This window comes from Lissotriton vulgaris, chromosome 4_1 (genome assembly GCF_964263255.1).
Source record: "Lissotriton vulgaris chromosome 4_1, aLisVul1.2, whole genome shotgun sequence".
In the NCBI taxonomy this organism is placed as follows: domain Eukaryota; kingdom Metazoa; phylum Chordata; class Amphibia; order Caudata; family Salamandridae; genus Lissotriton; species Lissotriton vulgaris.
In genome coordinates this window covers 235,073,880-235,093,301 of record NC_141691.1, presented here as the reverse complement: position 1 = coordinate 235,093,301, position 19,422 = coordinate 235,073,880, and the positions used below count along the sequence as shown (strand labels likewise).

The window sequence follows — 19,422 nt, the reverse complement described above, 5'->3', positions numbered from 1 at the left end:
TGATTTCTAAAATATAGGATGCCATTTTTTATACATTAGGAACCTTTAGGATGGGGAATTAATATTCAACATAGATTTCACTGGATGGTCAAAGCACTATTCCTTGTTGTGTGCTACTACAGTGCCATTCAACTGCAGTCCAGCTAGAGCACAGCGGTACTCTCAGCAGCCATATCATTTTTGCCATATATGTAGGTTGAGTAAATACACACTACAACCCATATATAGTATTTAAATTCCATGCCTTGGATGGAAATGCTGCATCATTTTCTATGGCCTTACGGAAAAATTAAATGATCCAAATCAAACTATGTATTAATTCTTCTCATACACCCAAAAAATTAAATACTGCTAAAATGACATGCACCAATATGAAAATTAATTATAAAATAACAATTCATTGCACCTCTCTATACACTTTGGGGCTTATTTATGAGAGACTCCTGCCTCCAGAGCATCACTTTTGCTTACGTGCCGGCAGCGCAGATCTCTCAGCCATGTCAATGCCACTCTGTGGAACTTTTGGTGGCCTCATAAATATGGAGTGAAACAAAGCATGCCAAGTTGCTGTGTAGCCTTACTCTGACCAGAGAGGCATTCCATGTCTGTTGTGTTTGGTTTACCCACACAACCCCCATGGATTTTGATGCTGCCCCAGATTTACTTAATCACATAAATCAGGGGCAGCGCCAAATGTAATGTAATGTAATGTAAAATTTTATTTATATCGCGCAGCAATCGCTCCAATGGAGCATCTAGGCGCTACCTCCGGCAAATTACCAGATGACAAAGTGACTCAGAGCCAAAACCTTACACCTCACCAGAGCAGGCATAACAGGGACAAATATTTGTATTTCTTCTTGTTTTTTCCTCTTTTCATGTGTGCTGCATTCCGAAGAGCAAAACGCCTCTCATTTATTTTTAAGAGGAAAGTGCCACTTTCTGCCCAAAAACAATCCTGCATGCAACGCAGACATCCTTGAACGGTGAAAGGGTGCCTGCGTTGGCGCTAGGCTGCAATCTGTGCACCAGTGCAGGGGTTATGGACAGGAATTCACCAAATTTCAAAATTACGATGCATTCCTACCCTTTCACATTGAAGTAGGGCAGCACAGCAAGAAGACTTGCAGCGCTGCCCAACGTCAATTCCAGTGTAAATGAAGCCCACTGTGTCACATATATAACATAAGCACTGTTAACTTATAAGCAAAGGATACCTTTCCCAATGAACTCAATGTTGGTTAATGAAAAGATTTTGAACTGAAAGTACCTAATGTCTCAATATCTTAGGCAGGTAGAAAAGAAAATGTAAACCTACTCACACAACTCTTTTCACACTAATAGGCTCTTATGAGGACAACCAGCTAGTGCTTGTCGATCACAAACCCAACAATATCAACAGCTAGAGGTAATAACTGTTAATGTAATGTTCTGACAGAGATCAAAATCTATTCTTGCTAGGGAAGGTAGCGATAACATGGAACTAACCGTACCTTTGCACATAATAACTTGCTGTAAAAGATCAAGCAACCAATACCCCTTCACATGTTCACATGCTATTTTTCTGTTCCAGTATCAGGTTTTATATTTCATCGTCATCTATTGGATCTCTTCATGAAAAACAATGCATCCACAAATCACTAAGCATTATACTATGCACCCTGCTTTACTAAAATTCTACAAAACTTCTATTGTGTCTGTCATTCTTTCTTTAAGAGATAGGTTTTGGAAAACTGCTCCCATCCTTGTGTCACTCTAACCTGTTATGAGAACTGACAATGTCAATTTTGCCTCAACCAAGGGGGTATCCAAATAACTTGTGGGGAAGCTGTGGTATTCTAAGACCTACAACTAGAACCTTATGGAAATAAACACTCTGTCATCTCCATGCTTTTCCTCCACCATTAAACAACAAGAAAGAATCCATATTTATCAAACACATGACCTATGTTGCAATACACTTCAAAAGGCACCTCAATTAAGATGCAAAATATACAAATGGAAACCTACATATCCCAACATTTACAGTTTTTACTTTAGTTATTTTATCTGAAATATGGATAACTCATCTAAAGTTGTCCTAAAGTTATCCTCTTCTAGAACACGTTTTTACATTTAATATATTAATTTTACTAAGAATCATAATTTCTGTCTTTTGATATTTAATGTTATGTGGGGTTGCTTGTGTTCCCCTAGCTATGAGATGTAGTCTAGCACCTATTGCTGTACAGTACCTCTTAGGGCTGGACCGAGAATAACTTCATGATTGCTTTGTGTCTGTGTAGCACAGTGAGCATAAGAAAGGTGGACTAGAATGTGGACCAGACTACCAAAAACTGATAGGCAAGCATTCAATACGTCACTTGACTCTTTTATCCTTAGCAGACCAACCTGGGCCCATCGTCACTGTCTTACAGAATTTAATACTCTGTTATTCATTATTTTAGGTGGAATAGAGGTAAGCGATACAATAAACTTTGGCCCATCACACAGATATAGGGAAAACAAAAGCGGGCAAGTACCCAACTTGTAGATAATGTTTGTTAGGACACTGACCCATCTATTCTGTTTGACCTTTAATTTTTCAGGCACTGATCCATCTGTTTAAATGGTTGTCCATATGTAGTTATTTTATTAAATTCAACAAGAGTTATCTCTTTCCCAATTTTTTAACCATCAGAGTTCATTCATTCTAAGTTTTTATTTTGGTTTTTTTCAACCATAAAAGGTACATAAAACACATATAATTTTAAATACAATTCAAATAGTCCAAATAAAAATCCATGCAGGCAATTTGTGCAAAAAAGAATCAGTGGAATGGGGTCTATATGACCCTTACGGCCCCTTTTTTTAAAACATAAATAACAATATAAATATGATAAATAGGCAGCAATGTTAATAATAGGAAACACACAACATTTAGGAATGTATTCCTTTTTCTATTTAGGAAACTCCATTATTATTAAAATAGAGATCAATTAATATCTAAATATTTACAAATACATGGTATGATACAAATACATAAGTCCTTTCAAATATTAACAACAGCTTTATTGAAAAAGCTGGGGAAAAGCAAGAGTTCGGACATACACTAGAGCTTTAGACCTAATTTCGCTCTTAAGAAACTGACAAATAGCAGAAATCTACTAACACCAAAGACAATAAATTGTGCAGTTTCAGTTTTTAAGATCCTTTTCGCCTCTTTACATGATGTTATTCCTAGGTTTAAACAGATCGGTTTTAATCCATTTTTTCCTGGCATTGGCATATATTGGACAAAAGAACAGAATGTGCAACTCATTTTCCTTTACTTTATCTGAACATAAAGTACACAAATCATCAATGCTTTCAATATTATTACTGGTCCAACTTGCTACAGTTCCATTAATGTTCATTACACCATATCTGAATTTCATGTATAGTGTTTTAGCAAGTTGAGGGCATACCTCGTCCAAAAAAGATTCAAAATATGCTGCATCTTTAAACAAAACAAACCTTGAAGTTAAGACCCCACATGCTGAGTCATGTAGCACACTACTTTGAATGCGTCCCCAAAAGGTAGATTTTAGTACCTTTTTCGAGGCTTGGGTCAATAAAGATGGGTCATCCCAAAACTGCGATAAACCAATCCTTTTCAACCATAGACAAACATGTCTGAGCCATGTAATGCTTTTTTTCTGATCCAACTCCATGATTTCTACTAAACCGGCCTTATAATCTGACAACTCTGGCGTTGTCCAAAGTCCCACCCAGAATGTAAGAGGCCTTAAGATTGCATAGTGATCAGTTCTTCTTATATTCAGGTCAAAAACAATTGGTATTAAAGGTGTACGTACTGGAAGCTTTAACAGTGCTCTACAAAATTTATTTTCTCCCGACTCAAAGTTTTTTTTACTGAAAGGTCCCCAAATTTCAGCCCCATATAGGGTGGCATATTGGGCCTTATATCTGAACACCTCCAATGCCGGGGAAACGGCCTTAGTAAAGCTATCCCTATGCCTTTTCATGATTGGCAACGTATTTTCTGTCAAAGTTATCCTGCTTTTTTCTAATTGGGTCTTCCACGACAGTTTAGTTTCCAAAGAAACCCCCAAATAACTAAAATGCTGTACGTATTCTAAATTTTGTTAATTCAGAACTATGTTTTCCCAAAAGGTTTTATGGGGATTTATAGCCAGGTATTTGGTCTTACTAATATTAATTTGTAGGCCTTTAGCATTACAGTAAATCTGGAAGGAACTTTTTAAACGTTGTAACCCCCTCAGTGTCTGCAATATTCGTATTGTGTCGTCAGCGAATAAAAGAGCTGGCACCAGCTAGCCCCTTAGTTTTGGTTCATCATTTTTACAGTCATTCAAAAAGGTTGGAATATCGTTTACGTATAATAAAATTAATGTGGGTGCCAATGCACATCCTTGGCGAACCCCCCTATTTATAGGGATTAGTTCTGTTAGCTCGCCTCTTGGGCCCCATCTAACCTTGGCATAGTTGTTTTCATGAAGCTTCATAATCTGGTTAAGCAGGTTAGTTGGCACCCTTTTGATCTTAATGAATTCCATAACAAATTACGAGGAATAAGGTCAAATGCAGCCTTTAAGTCTACAAAGGCTACATAAAGATGACCCTTTTTTAAGTTTACATACTTCCAGCATAAACAAGAAAATCTGAAGACCTGATCTATTGTGCTAATTTTTTTTATCTAAAACCAGCCTGAAATTTAGAAAGGATGGTGTTTTCCTCGATCCATGTTTATACGATTTAAAATGTGCCTTACAAAGATTTTCTGTAAAATATCAATTAAACTAATAGGGCGATAATTTACCGGGTCATTGCGATTATCCTTTTTAAAAATTGTGAACATTTTCACCCATTTCCACGTTTCAGGAATTTCTGCACCCGCTACTATGGCATTACATAAATAGTTAATATAGGGGCCCCAGACACTGATTTCATGCTTAAATATATCTCCCAGAATGTTATCAGGTCCAGGGGCTTTCCCTGGTTTAACTAAGTTAATAGCCAATATAGTTTCTTCTAAATCAAATGTTAGCTTGTCTTCACTTGGACTAAGTGGTAGCCCAACATTGGGTACGGCCGTACCACTATCTGGTGCTGCATACAATCTTTTAAAATTGTCAACCCAAGTGGCTGCATCGAGATAAATATCCTTAGATTCCTTCCCTGTTTTGTTCCCATTGGCCACTAACCTCCACAAGAACATTTGGTCCGTGTTTTTAGCTGCTGTAAGGAAGTCGGGCCAGTTATCATCCCATGTATTTTTTTCTTTCTCCCTGGTTTTCTTATATTTGAGCCTGGCATCCTTTATTTTAGACATGGTACCATTTTTTTGTGCAAATATTAGTTCCGACTTGGCATTACGACAATCCTTATTGTACCAGGTATTGGATTTACTATTGGGATCTTTTTCTTCTCCACTTTTCCTTTTTGATATTCTGGTCACTAACGGAACCACTATTGTCAAAAATTGTTTATGTAGTTCTAAAAATAAATCTTTCCCTGATAGTAAGGTTGATTGTGAGTTAAAAATTCCAAACGTTTCGTCCAACGTTATATACATTTTTGCCAATGTCTCACTATCCTCTAATATATGTGCCCATTTTAACGAACGACGATTGTTACTAACTATAATGTCGTCAGAACTCACATCTAGGCTTTCATTGCTCCGCAAATCAGAAGGGAAAAGCTCCTCACTAAACGACATTTGGAGGGGTCGATTTTCCCCGGCAAAATGTATAGGCCTTTGAAGTATCTGAAGGTAAACGGCCATTACATGCTCTCAAGCCATGCTCAGCCATCAGTCTCGTAATGTGGACCGCTGCCATAGTACACGGTACAGGGTTAATGTTATCCAATGCAGGAATATTATTAGCACTATCTTCTTCTTCAAATATATTGCATAGCCCTACCATAGGTTCATAGTTAGAATTTAAATCCCCACCTATTATTATCCCTGTTTTTACATCCATTGAATTTAAAATAGAGTCCATTTGTTCTATTATTAGTGACTCTTTTGAGGCCGGTCCAGGTAAGTTATATACATTAAATGGGTGTAGTACCCTTCTATCCTTAGTTATCATTTCTGCACCAAGTATGTAATGAGGTTTTATACACTGTTGGGTAATTTTGATATCAAGGGTTACTTTTCCCCATATTACAAGGTCCCCTGAGGGTCTTCCTCTTGCCGATGGAATGGCATCTACATTAAATGTCTTATAACCTACTCTGTGTGGAGATTCTAGGGCCCGAGTCTCCTGTAAGAGACAGATGTCACTCTGTTCAATGTATTCATTCTAATCTGGTCCAAAACATTTTTACCAAGTCCCGCTATGTTCCATGAAATAAAACATATCTCTGTTGATTTACTAGCTGATACAACTAACTTAGGTTCTGCTAGTGTATAACAGTCTATATTTTGATTAACATTTGGCATTACGAGCTCATCTGGCGACTTTAGTACTACAGATTGGATAACAGGTACGGATCCACCAGCATCCCATTGTGCCTCTCCCTGGGTCTGTTCCTGATTGTCCCTGTTTTCTAATATATATGGGCCCTCAACGTTTAGCATTGCGATCTCATCTGGCGACTTTAGAACTAGAGATTGAATATCAGGTACGGATCCACCAGCATCCCATTCTGACTCTCCCTGGGTCTCTTCCTGAATGTCCCTGTTTTCTAATATATATGGGCCCTCAACATTTAAGACAATGGCTTGCTTTCTTGATACCGTCTCTTCAATAATTTCAAGTGATACTCCCCTTGGAATTACTGCAATTTGCAGTCAATCAACTGCCTCCAGGGATGATAATTCCCCATATCTATTCGAAATGGGTAAGGGAGAAAAATAATCCTGCTCCAATCCAGTCTTCTCACTGGGTGGCCTATAGAAATATCCAAGCATGTATGCAAGTATTCTGTGCCAAAGGCTCCTTGTGCGCTTTTAATAAATTAAGAACCATATGTGAGCACCTAAAAATAATAACAATACAGTCTCCTTGAATGTCCTTCGGAGATTCACCCACACACCTTACCCTACGAACCATTAGAATATCGTTCATTCTCTGGGGATTGAATTTTGTGGACTTGGATAGTCAGTCAATAGTTTTATTTCTTAGATGGTGCCAGGATTCTTTTAGGTCCCTTTTCAGTGTAGGGACACCGGCTAAGATCAAGACATATGGACACACAGCAGGGGGTAATTTTAGAATATCTGTGTTGGGAATTAAATCATTTCCTCTTGAGCTGTATACTGACCCCGCCAAATTGCCAGCACACTCCCCAGTTCGTGAACCCACTTTTCTACCTTTTTCCCTTTTTTCCTTTGGGTCTGCTCTATGCCTCATATTTGATCCCCAACTGGGTGTCTAGGTTCTTGCTTGCTCGTGGATCTGTTTGTCATGACTATGTTTGCTATTGCCTGTAGATACATCTCTCACTTCAGTTATTAGTTTTGCCCCATCCTCAAGAGTTCTTTTACCATTCTCAATTAGAGCACCTAATTGATTTACAGCCAAATTTAACTGGTCTATTTTTCCATCTAAAGCCCTAAGTTTAGTATCCATACATTCATTAATCGGGGCCTGCATGTTGTTTAGTTTGGCCTTGAGAATATCAGCTTTAACTAGCTCTATTGTCCCAACACCCTCAGTAGATATTAATGAACGAGAGGAACAGTCACTCTTAGTTTGTGTACCAACAGTAGCACATGAAATTACCTCTTCCTCATGCACATCTTTGCTTTTCTTGGATGGGCTAACTGCTACCCCTAAGTTCTTTTTTATTGCACCATTCCTTGAACCATTTCTTTTCACTCTCTGTATTTGCTATGTTTTTCCATTTGGGACTCCCCCCTGTTTTAGAACTCGTGACCTTAGCAATTTTCCTGACATTCTGGTTTCATCTAGATTGGGGGACCTCGAGACACTCAATATGGGTGCTACAACAGGACTATTTTGGTCAACAGGGGATGTTAAGACCTCCACTGGCTCCCCGTCAACAAGAGAATAACGTTCCGTCTCCTCACCCACGCACACAAAGCCCTCTACGACCTAGGACCCGAATGCCTCGACTCGCGTCTGTCCTTTTACACCCCCACCCACCAACTACGATCATCCAATCAAGCCCTCGCCGCAATTCCACGCATCCATAGATCCACCATGGGGGGGAAGATCCTTCTCCTACTTAGCGGCCAAAACCTGGAATTCTCTCCCCACCCACCTCCGCCTCACACAGAACCACCTCTCCTTCAGAAAACAACTTAAAACTTGGATATTCAATAAATAAAGCACCTCCCTCAAGCGCCTGAGACCCTCTGGGTGAGTAGTGCGCTATACAAATGTTAACTTGAACTTGAACTTGAACTTGAACTTAGTTGTATGTGACTAGTTGGTGTTAGTAGACTGTATTGACCATAAGTTGGCAGCCTAGCTGGGTCAAGTGATAACCTCCTTTCTGCTAGTTCGATTTTGTGGGATAAAAGGGACTCAGCTCTTATGATGAAGGCATCAAGGGTGCCAGCGGCCCCATTCCGCCTGCGCATAGTTAAATTAATACTTACTATGCTGATAGATTACCCTAAGTAGCAGAAACAAAATAGCAACTATGACAACGTCTGTAACAATTTGGACAAATCCAATTCCCCCCCGCCCTTAGCCTCCCTTCAGAACAAACGCTTATTAAAAAAGAAATAGTTCTTAGAGAGGTGGCCCAGTCCAGTCTCAAACAGTCGCGGACGGGCACAGACAGGCCCGCCCTTGACCTGAGCTTTGCCAGGGCAGTGCCGGGGCATGCCCCTGTGCGTCCCGCTTTGCGGGAGCCCTACCCCCCTCTATGCACCTCCTGGCACTCTCTTTTGTGATTGCAGCTTCTCTGCAGCAAGGGCTGCTGGGCAGTGTAGTCCCCAACAACAGCAGTGGGACAATGGTGGCGTCCGCAGCGTCCGGCGTGGCCCTGATTCAAGCGGCCTCCTTGGATTCAGGGATCTGCTCCAACAAGGGCAAGTGGCAGCCGCAGATGAGGGTGAAGTGAAACAACAGCAACAGAATGTGAAACATATATCCATTTGTATTTGACAAATCCCAATCATTCAAATCTATGACAAGCAAGCACTCATTAATTCATTAATAATTTTTTTCTTTTTTTCTTTTAATAATCTTTTTATTAAACCAGCTCATTAGACATCACAAAGCGGAAAGTGTTTACACCTACATCAGTTCATGAGATCTGACCAACAATTTCTTGACAGCCTATCCAACTTACCTTGTTGATTGTGAGATAATTTGTGACAGCAACAGTTTTCAATTGATTTCGGTGTACTTTCTGTCAATGTTTAAGTGTTGCTCACACTGTGAGATGAAAACAACTTGGTGTGTCGACCTCCAAGACCATCTTCTTAAGGAATTTCAATTCGATTACGGATGACCCTAAAAATCTGTCTGTCACTAGACTAGACATTTCAAAGTCCACTGTGGTGAAATACGGTATCTTAAACTTACAAAGAGGAAAAGACAACATATTGAAGATGAAATCCCTTGTTAAAAAGGGTTCCAAAGACAACCGGTAACCAAAAACCCTTTTATGTTGCCCGGCGGTATCGCCTCTATGACCCACCAATATTAATCAATGAAGAAGCAGGCGCTGGAGACTGGAAGGCGGGAAACGAGGATTTTATTCTCTCCGGAGGAGAACACATCAATTCAGACAGCAAGTATCGTCACGAGGTGCTCTAACCACATCTCTGAGGCCGGGCCTCTTATACTAGAGTTTACGACCTTTATTGCACATAACACATTCTCGCAATATTTTAATACTTGAAAGAACATCCTCGGAATCTCCCTTCCAGACCCGTTCCCACATATATTTACAGTTGGATTCCCCACCCCGGTCACAACAGGTGATGGTGGTTGCACAGCAGGGCATTCCGCCGATTCACGGAATGCATGGGGTTGATCGGATCTCATGGGGTGGGGGCTTTGATCGGTTCGGGGGTCTTTTGATGGGGAGGGGAAGCTTCCTACTGTACGGGGTAATAAACAGTATCCGCAGGGTCAGGTGGCGGCCTGGGAACGAGGAAGACAAACGGGGACACAGGAAAAGGGGGTTTGCATCAAAAGGGTTTGAGGCCATGAAAGGAATGAAGGGAGGTGTCGCGCTGGGAACAGGATGGGATTCCGTGGTGAAGCTGCGCTGGAGAGGGGTTTATGACCCAAGGCATGAGAGAGCGGGGGTTGTCAGCGTGCGGGGGAATGCTTGCGAGGTTAAGAGAGAGAGAGAGACGCGCTGGCTATTAGTGAGGGGCAGGGAGGCCATGGTGCTCAAAATGGCTGCCGCTTACGCGCACGAATGGGCCTGGAAAGGGGCAAGATGGCGCCGATAATGTTCACCAAGTTTGTATTTATTTTTCACAGTCCTCCCTTTAACATTTCCAAGACATCTTGCTGGCCTATTTCCTATCTACCCCTATATGCAGTGATCATAAGTAAGGGAGAGGGGACTTGGGTGAAAGAACTGTACGTAAACATCACATTATAAACATCATATTGAAAAAATCTCATCAGTCAGTAGGCGGGTTCATTGTTAAGTTGGTTGCAGGAAAAAGTCATCGTAATGCAATATCAGACTAGAATTACGTAGCGAGGGCGTTGGGTACAGATCATAGAATAAGAACTGGTAAATTATCATATAAGTAAGTCCTTTTTGTATACGGTGGGTGCATAGTCAGTCCAATGGTGATTGGGAGAGAAAGGAGATACAGTAAAAAAATATCAGAGTTCTCGTTGTCCTTTTGTCGTCTTCTGTCGGCACTGTTGAACACCTGGATTACCTATCAACAGAAATGTTCATGTGGATCGAGTCGTTGGGGGTAATTGTGAGATCAGTTCGTTTCTTGAGTCTCTGTGGTGGGCATTTCCTGTTGCTTCCATCATCTCCAAGGTGCTTGGTAGCGGGCAGAACCACAGACTTTGTTTATCTTTTCTTCGGGGGCGACCCTTGGTGGAGTTCTAGGTCACCGTTCTGGGATTTAACACAGTTCGTGGTCTACTTAGTCGGAGCTCCCTCCCTTCTGACGCAGGGAGTACTCTTCTCTGGGTAGCTCAGTAGGATTTGGAGGAACTTGGGAGTTCGGGTGGAAAGGTGTGGGTGTGAACAGTCCTTATGGTAGGTCGGAGGAAGAGGGGATGGAGCAAGGCCAAGTCGGGAACAGATCAGGGGGAGGCGGAGAGTTTTGCGTCAGGCGAGTCCGTGACCATGTTCAGAGAGCGGGGGCTTTTTGGCATACGTTGATCATAGAGCAGGGGCTTCAGGTCAGCCCTTTCCTTAGCTTTGTTTGAAACAGTGCCCCGTCCTGCGACTCCTTACTGCCGTGGTCTCGCCTTGGCCTCCGTTGCTGACGTTCCACAATCCGCAGTCAGGCCGCGTGCTCCCACATCCGGTCTCTTTCTCCTCCGACAGTGATATCCTTAAATGAGTGTTGAAAAGACAGTCTTTAGAGATTTTGCAGAAAAAGATAATTACATAAGTCTATTTCTCTCCCAACACCAAGCAACTGGGGTAAGCACTCGCTACATTGGAGATTCTTGCGGCTAACGTATAAACAATTGATGATGGGTTTGCTGGATTCCTTACAACTTCCTTTTGTTGGCTAATTCTTTGACGCTCTGATGATTATTACGTTTATTTGTCATATGTCTATTATAGTAGATGTCAGTTCTTCTGGCAGAGACCCATTTCCCTAGTACAAGTCTTGAAAGGCTAGGATGGTCTTCAGGGCCTTGTATTTTACAAAAAGTGCAACGTGCTACTCACCATAGTCTGATAAGCATCCTTCTGAGGGATGAACATAGGCTAAACAAGTCTGCATTACATAAAAACATCTTATTTTCAACCATGCTTACTGCAACAAGTTCTTTCGTTTTTCAATCTAATTTTCAACTTTGCACACATCCTTCTAACTTTCTATATAAATCCTCGCAACCTGGTTACTACAAAAACTCGGGAGGGGTGGTTTGCAATAATTATTAAACTTATCCTCGGGGAAGGAGGGATCTGATGGATACCAAACTGGGGGCATTTTGGGTAGATGGGGGTGTCTCGATCATTTCTTACAGCTTGGGGTACGGAGACAATTTTCAATGGGGATGGTCGCATTACCACAGACACATTTTTATCATAGGAGCCACTGACAAATAGTTCCCTGAGAGTGGGTCAAATTTAGGGAACCTTAGTCATCTTACCTGTCCTTTTCCTATCGGCCAATTTAAATTTCATCCATATTTTAGTAGAAAAGGAGAGGTAGTAACGTGGTACCAATACAATTTTATTTAGGACAGATTTGCGCAAATACTTGTGGTATTTGGGGCCAATCAGGAGGTGCACCAGGTTCGCCAATTAGGTGCCAGTTGCTAGGAAGAGGGAAAGTGTGGAGGGGTGGAAGAGTGAGTGAGAGAAAGAGAGAGAGAGAGAGAGAGAGAGAGAGAGAGAGAGAGAGAGAGAGAGAGAGAGAGAGAGAGAGAGAGAATAGGCCGAACAGTACACGTGTGACATAGAGAATGACCGTGTATTGTTTGGGCTATTCAGTGCGTTACCCAACGTTAGACGTTTCGGGTCTGTGTTAGGAGGTGGGAAGCATGCAGTTTTGGGACAGAAAAGCGTTAGATTTGGTAAAAAGGTCGTGAGAGCGTCCTTGTTGTGCCATTTTGTAGCGCTAGTCCGTCTTCATGCATCGGGCGTGACGTGGTTCCAGATCCCTTATGATACTCTAATCGGGATTCTAATGTAACCTGTAGAGGAAAAAGGGGAGAAAAAAGGGGGGGGTAGGGGGACAACATTCGAACACATCAAATGTAAGGGCACGAAAATCCTTTACTTACCACATACTCGTACTTGTCTCTTCGGGATATAATCCCTTAGGGTTCTGGCTTCTTAAAGTCATGGGGGCAGGCAATGTGATAGGTGGTTCATGGGGAGGTTCGAGGATGGCATTAAGGATCGTGTGTAGTGAAAAACGCTAAAAAGAGGAATCAGAGGCGCCTAGCGCGAGGTACCCGGTTTCGTAGATGTATCCGGTCATCGGGGTCCCTAAATCATTCCCAAAGCTGTGATGTTCTTAAGGCATACCAGTTCTTCGTTCAACCCTGTACCTTAGTACCTTCGACCACCATATCCTTATAACAATTTATCAATCACACCATTTTACTTTACCCATTCTCTGAAGTCGAGGTCCTTCTTCATAAGCAGCGTATCATACCTTCGTTTTGACCATCAACCCAGGGCCGAACAACCATTTCTCGGATAACCTTAAAAAGAGAGCAGAACAGTTGCGCACAGAAAAAAAAACCCTCCCACCGATACTCGTATTTTACAAAAGTACGCGGAGCCTATCCATAGCTTTTAAGACTTTTATTTGTAGAATTATTCAGTACGTAAAATGTGAGAGCGCAATTCATATTTTGGCCTGACATGTCGTCGATGGAAGCACATACAGTAGGGGGTTATTTTGTAGTACAAGAACATGTAAAAAGGTCTAATTAATTATTTGTAAGTGACCAAAAACATTTCATTGCGTGACGAAGGAATCAGGGGCATTTCAGTTCATAGATGGAAACACAGTCAAGCTCATCGTAATCACATTTCCTAAATGCAAACCGCGGGCGTGCATCATGAGCGACGTTATGTATCAGTTACAACAAATATCAAAAATAAATTGTTCATTGAAATCAACATTTTTACAGAACCCTTCTTAAATGTTTGCCAAGTGAACCCTCCTCCCTTTAACATCGAGTGCGCAATGGTTCATATATATACATATATATCTTAGTACATCAAGTTTCATTAGCTAAGGAACACCACGAGGCACCCGTAAGTTCCATTGATACCAGCGCCATTTTGGGCGAGGCTGGTTTAGTCCGGAAGTAGCATCAGGGGCAAAATATCCCCGACAATTGGCGGTTGGACCAGAGTCCCTTTCGGTAGTCCAAAAGAAAACTGTGCTAACAAAGGGGCTGGTGGTGTGGACCGTCAATCAAGAGAGGGAGGGGGTAAAGTCTCTCTTACCGGGTCATGTTGATGTTCAGCCGGAACTTGCTCGAGTTCGTTAGCCCATAATGTTCCTGGGTGGTTCAGACGGAAGCTGATGCAGACACGAGAGCACCGCCATCTTGTTGCTGTGCCGTGGTTATTTCATTTGAGACCAATGCAGCTGTTCCTCACCGGAAGCCTGAAGGGGCCGAGGGCTCTTGGGACTTTGGTAGAATCTTCAAAGTCGAGGGGATGTGTTGTCGAGGGTGGGGGCTTGCGCCCAGGTGGGCAAGCGCCCGAGTTGCGATTTCGGACAAAGTTACTCCAGCGGCCTAGACCCGCCTTTCAAGGGCCCAGACGCCATTTTGAGGCCCTGCAGCAACCTTTGCCGTATCCATCAGGAGCGGAGGAAAACTTCTTGTGATGGCGAAAAACAGAGCATCATGCGGTTGGAGCAGGACATTTTGGTTCGGGGCGCCAGGGTGCAGTAGTGGAGCCTTCATCTGGGGAGGTGAGGGAGGCCCACCGTGCCGTCTTCCTCTCCCGGTGCATCCTACGCCGCCTCTTGGAATCAGGGGCGCACATGATGACCACCCTACACCCCTGATTCCGACTCTTGGGGGACCACTGTACATCCGGTGCTCCGTAAATATGCCCGTCGGACATTGTATGTCCTGTACTACGCAAGTATACCAGCCGGGTCTTGTATGTCCTGTGTTGCGGAAATATACCAGCCGGACATTATATTTCCTGTGCAGCGTAGGTATATGGCCGTCGCCCGGCTGGAGGACATCGGCGTCGGGCCAGGGCAGGGGAGCCTCCTACCTGTGGAGGTGGAAGAGGCTCGTCCGCGTCGCCTCTTCCTCCCTGCCCACCCTGCATCCGTTCGATGGAGGAATTCGTGATGGCCGGACCAGGAGATATGAGGGAGGGGGTCATTTTCATCCGCCCCCTCCCTACTCGCGGCCCGGGGGACGCCATCCCTGGAAGGGCAGTATGGGAAGACCATTTCATTGCCTGCTTGGTGGAGTCTCCAGTACCTTCTCGCCAGCGATCTCTTTTTGGCCTATGGTTGCTGGCAGGCCCCGCCCCACACGTGCTATGTGTTTCGGATGGGCGGGACCATCGAACTGTTACGTTTCGAGGACTTCCGGAGTGAGCATAACATGTTTTGTATTTTTCCTATTAGTCAAGTTTGCTTTTTAGAGAGTTCTACTAGTTATTCTATTTACTGTTGGTTGTGTGTTTTACCGTAATTAAATCCTGAGTTATATAATAGACGCTTGGTTTTCTTGAATCTTTTCTCTAACGGGGGGTTGTTTACACTGACCTGCAGTTGTGTTTGTTTTTCAGAGTGGGGGAGCAACAGAGAGCAATCAGTCCCAGAACTCTAACATGTCGTTAAAATTGGTCTGACGAAATCTGTGCCACCGAGCATAATCGAACGGGGTGGTCCTGTCTGTTCTGTCTGCACTAGTCTGATTGGTTTTTATCTCACGTCTTTTTCCTTTCTGTCGGTCCGTCCTTTCTGTCACCCCTCCATTCTTACCTATGCTTTGCAGAGTCGGGCATTGGGCTTTCCAGTGTCCAAGACATTTACAGAAAGCACATTGGTTTTGTTTTAAATCTGTCCGTCCTGTGCGTAATGTCGGGGGATTACCTTCAGGTCGTTGTGTTCCGGGGTTGGCTTGTCGGCACAACCCCTTACACCATTCGCTTGTCATGTCTACTCCTCGGGGCTGTGCCATCGCTGGCCCTTCCCTTTGCCTACTAGACGTTTGGAGGTTTGTCCGTCGTGTCCCTTCACCTTTTCTAAATTCGTCGCTTTCCCTTCGTTGCGTGGCTTCTTTGCGCCACATACCGAGACTATCGAGCATAATAGGCGTTGTTTCATTCCTACGGAGGGCTATTTCTACTGTTTCTATTTTGTCGAGATCAAAGGATCCTCTCAGTGGCCACTGTCTTTCTCGATCCTTTTTCGTATATTTATGCCACAGCTCACTATAGGCTATAGCAATTAATCCATGCTTCATGAACATGTCCTTATTAGGGGTGCCTTCCAGCGGAGCCGGATGGTTCATCTCTAATAAGCGGTCCGGGTAAAACAGGCTATTGACCAGTGGGGAGAAGACAGGCATGACGGATCACAATGGGATAATAGTCAGCACTACCTATCTTATCACTGCGCGCAAAGACTAGACAGAATATTTCTATTCTACGTTGTTTGCACGTAGTGAATACCTCATGAACCAATTCTGAGCAATCAATCGATGTTAGGTCAAAAATAAAAAATCAATATGGTCAATGGGGAGAATAAGTAAGCTCGCAAAGGTTCGCGTCACCTACCCTTTCACTATCTGCAAAGAGGGGACCTAATCTTCCCTGTTTGTAGACAGAGAATCTCCAGAAAACAATCTATAACAGTTAATCAATGGGGGGAAGGGGCAATTGTTCAGTGGGGGAGAAAGATAGGTCCGACGGGTGCGTACCTATCCTTCGCTGTTTATAAAGGGAGAGCCTGTTGTTTCTCCGTTTGTAGACAGTGAATCTCCAATAAATTAACAAAAAGTAATACTAGTATTTTCTCAACAATTATCAATTACTTTCAATTATCTATCACTTTCGCAGTTCGTCGTGTTTACACGACCTTACCCGGACCGCATGGACAGTTTCTCGTCTTCCGAATCCAGCGCCCGATCGTCCTCTTCTCTTCGTACTTCTCGTGGCACTCCTGATGGTTCCCAGTCAGGACCGCAGATCACTCGAGAGAGGTCTGTTCGGAACCAGTGAAGTTCGGATGATCGGCTGTCAGACAAGGGTCTATCGGACAGGGTACCTTCCGATCGTTGCAGTCGTTCACTCTGTTGTCGGGACCTCTCCCACTGGATCCACGAGTCGCTGATGGGCCCCACGTTGGGCGCCAATTGTTAAAAAGGGTTCCAAAGACAACCGGTAACCAAAAACCCTTTTATGTTGCCCGGCGGTATCGCCTCTATGACCCACCAATATTAATCAATGAAGAAGCAGGCGCTGGAGACTGGAAGGCGGGAAACGAGGATTTTATTCTCTCCGGAGGAGAACACATCAATTCAGACAGCAAGTATCGTCACGAGGTGCTCTAACCACATCTCTGAGGCCGGGCCTCTTATACTAGAGTTTACGACCTTTATTGCACATAACACATTCTCGCAATATTTTAATACTTGAAAGAACATCCTCGGAATCTCCCCTCCAGACCCGTTCCCACATATATTTACAGTTGGATTCCCCACCCCGGTCACAACAGGTGATGGTGGTTGCACAGCAGGGCATTCCGCCGATTCACGGAATGCATGGGGTTGATCGGATCTCATGGGGTGGGGGCTTTGATCGGTTCGGGGGTCTTTTGATGGGGAGGGGAAGCTTCCTACTGTACGGGGTAATAAACAGTATCCGCAGGGTCAGGTGGCGGCCTGGGAACGAGGAAGACAAACGGGGACACAGGAAAAGGGGGTTTGCATCAAAAGGGTTTGAGGCCATGAAAGGAATGAAGGGAGGTGTCGCGCTGGGAACAGGATGGGATTCCGTGGTGAAGCTGCGCTGGAGAGGGGTTTATGACCCAAGGCATGAGAGAGCGGGGGTTGTCAGCGTGCGGGGGAATGCTTGCGAGGTTAAGAGAGAGAGAGAGACGCGCTGGCTATTAGTGAGGGGCAGGGAGGCCATGGTGCTCAAAATGGCTGCCGCTTACGCGCACGAATGGGCCTGGAAAGGGGCAAGATGGCGCCGATAATGTTCACCAAGTTTGTATTTATTTTTCACACCCTGACACCAGTTCTCAGGATGGATTATTACCTCCAACTGGTTTCAGTACTATTCTGAAAATTGCTATGGATCACAGACAACACACAGATTAATTGCATGTTAATATGTCCACTCTTGCATTATATTACTTGTCAACTTCTTACCAAGGAATTAGGAAGTATTAGGGTTCAAAACAATGAAATCACGATGGACAATACATGCAATTTAAACTTTGTATAATGAAATAGACAGTATGGTACCAGAATATGGTGGCCTACATTTTGTCTGACAAAAACATGGGCATAGATGCATCAAGGTATAATCTTCTCACAAAGGGGCAGATTCTCAGAATCTGCCCCTCTGCGACCGGTATTTTTGCATTTGGGATGCATCATCCCAAATGCAAAAATCGCTAATTAAGAAATCGCAAAATTGCAATTACTTGCATTTAAGGAATGAAATTCCACTATTGCATTATATTACTTGTCAACTTCTTACCAAGGAATTAGGAATTATTAGGGTTCAAAACAATGAAATCACGATGGACAATACACGCAATTTAAACTTTGTATAATGAAATAGACAGTATGGTACCAGAAAATGGTGGCCTACATTTTGTCTGACAAAAACATGGGCATAGATGCATCAAGGTATAATCCGCTCACAAAGGGGCAGATTCTCAGAATCTGCCCCTTTGCGACCGGTATTTTTGCATTTGGGATGCATCATCCCAAAGGCAAAAATCGCAAATTAAGAAATCGCAAAATTGAAATTAATTGCATTTAAGGAATGAAATCGTGCATTTTACAAAGTTTCATGTTGCGCACACACATGCCCTTAGGGCATGTGTGTGCGCAACATATGTGCACAGATCAATTTCAGGGGTGCAACAGGGTGTCCTTTGGACACCCCTGCACCCTTGAAATCACATTCTCAATTTGCGATTCGCTAATTGCGATTCGCAAATAGAGAAAATCTTCCCATTCATTCCTATGGCCCTCTAGGCCCATAGGAATGAATGAGGAGGTATTCCTTAACCCCTTCGAGGCTGATGACGAGCTGGGCTCGTCATGGTGTAGCCTCCTCAAACACTGATGACGAGCCCAGCTCGTCATGAACAATGGGTTTTTAAAAAAGTCAGCATGACAGCAGAAGAACAGCAGCGCGCATGTGGTTAATTGCGACTCACAATTTGCGTGTTGCAATTAAGGAATTTTAAGAAATCGCTATTTTTTCAGTGATGTCTTCATGCATTGCTTTTTGCTATTCCTTAATAGCGAATCGTTATTGTTCGCTATTAAGGAATAGCAAAATGGGTTCTTGATGCATCTGGGGGATGGTGTCCTAAATATTGCTTACAAACACATTGTCCCATTAGAGTTAATAATACAAGTTCTTTATTAAATGAGGTGATATTGTATAAATAATATTTAGGCCACAATATTCATGCTAGAAATATTTTTGGGGATTGATATTCTAACATATTCTAACATATATCCACATGAGTAAGAAACTAAGTGACCTGCTAATTGTCATTATAGCAGTTGAATGTGTATGGCACCAAAATCCACCTGAGAATACTTAGTCATACCTCGACGTTACAGA

General features: G+C 43.0%; 1 protein-coding gene across 2 annotated transcripts in view; it reads right to left on the bottom strand.

The window, feature by feature from the left end:
* Positions 1 to 19,422, bottom strand: part of IL1RAPL2 (interleukin 1 receptor accessory protein like 2) — a 1,345,334-nt gene that overhangs the window by 855,928 nt on the left and 469,984 nt on the right. The gene's annotated exons all lie outside the window — the stretch shown is intronic.